Genomic DNA, 1,660 nt, shown 5'->3' on the forward strand with positions numbered 1-1,660 from the left:
AGTTGATTATATTAACTAATAAACTATGAAATTCTATTTAATTAAGAGACATCAACTGAAAAATAAAACCTAACCCTCATATAAAGATTGTTCTCTTCCTGGATGAATAGTTTTCCATTTTGTGGTGGCAACACATTTTCATTATCTGACGACTTGCTTCTGGGCATCTAGGCTTTTTCTCCTTTCCTCCGATCATGACTGGAACAGCAATAAACATGGATGGACAAACATGTCTGTGAGAGGATATGGAGCTTCTTAGGTACATGCTCAGGACTGATAACTCCACTACATAGAGTAGTTCTATTTTAGTACTGTTGTGTTGTTATTGTTGTTGTTTAAAATGTTCAAACTGATTTCCACGTGGCTGCCACAGTTCACACTCTGATCACACGTGTCCCTCTTCCCCATAGCCTTGTCAGCGTTTGTTGCCCTTTGTTTTCTTAGTCACAGCCATTCTGACCAGGGCAAGTGAAAACTCAGGTTAGTTTTAATATGCATTTCCCTGATGGCTAAGACTGTTGAATACTTTAGTTGCTGTTGTTTTGAGGTTTGGATTTGGGGTTTAGGGGGGATTGTTTGTTCTGTTTGGTTCTTGTTTGTATGATGTTTGTTTGCTTTGTTAACTGTTTAAAGAAAATAAATTCTTCTCTCATATAATACATTCTGACCAGTTTTTCCTCCCTCCACTTCTGGCTCTAACCTCACATCCCCTCTCCCCCTGATCCACTCCCCTCCACTTCCTCTTCAGAAAAGAGCAGGTCTCCAGGAGACAAGAAAGGACAGCCAACAAGACAAAGCAAGATGCAAAAGAGACGAAAGGGGAAAGCCCTGGCTGGACCAGGCAACCCAATAGGAAGAAAAATGGTCCCAAGAGTAGGCAAAAGAGGCAGAGATGCATCTGCTCCCCACACACTGAAACCCATAACATATACACAGAGGAACTGCAGCATATATACAGAGAAACTGCTGCAGACTCAGGCCGGCCCTGTGCTTGGTGCTTCAGTCTCTGTGAGCCCACAGGAGCCCTGCTTAGCTGACTCAGTGAGCCATGTTTTCCTGGCATCCTCCACCCAGTCTGATTCTTACAGTCTTTCCTCCCGCCCTTCCACAGGCTTACCCCAATCGACATGGTGAGAGACCTAATGGAAACCGCAAATTTAGACTTCTTCTCTGGCTGTGGGTCTCTGCATCTGCTGCTAGAGGAAGCATCTCTAACGGCAACTGGACAAGGCAATGATCTATGGGTATAGCAGAATAGCATTAGGAATCATTTCATTGTTTTCGGCTTTTTCGTTTTTATTTTGCTTTGGCTTGGTTTTTGGATTTTTTTTCTTGAGACAGGGTTTCTCTGTATAGCACCGGCTGTCCTGAACTCGCTTAGTCCACCAGGCTGGCCTCAGACTTACAGAGATCCACCTGCCTCCTCCTCCCTGAGTGCTAGAATTACAGGCATGTGCCACTGAGCTTGGCCATTTCATTGATTTTTCCCCCTGTCCTGTTTGGTTTTACCCCAGAGCTCTGGGCTATGAATTCTCCAGTTCCTGGCCATCCAGGTAGTGTAGGGCCTGGGCATCCTTCCCTGGCATGGGCCTCAAGTTAAGCCAAACATTGGACGGCCACTCCCACGTGGGTTGAACACTTTAAAATAATTATTTGTTGT

This window comes from Meriones unguiculatus, chromosome 2 (genome assembly GCF_030254825.1).
Source record: "Meriones unguiculatus strain TT.TT164.6M chromosome 2, Bangor_MerUng_6.1, whole genome shotgun sequence".
NCBI classification, from domain to species: Eukaryota; Metazoa; Chordata; class Mammalia; order Rodentia; family Muridae; genus Meriones; species Meriones unguiculatus.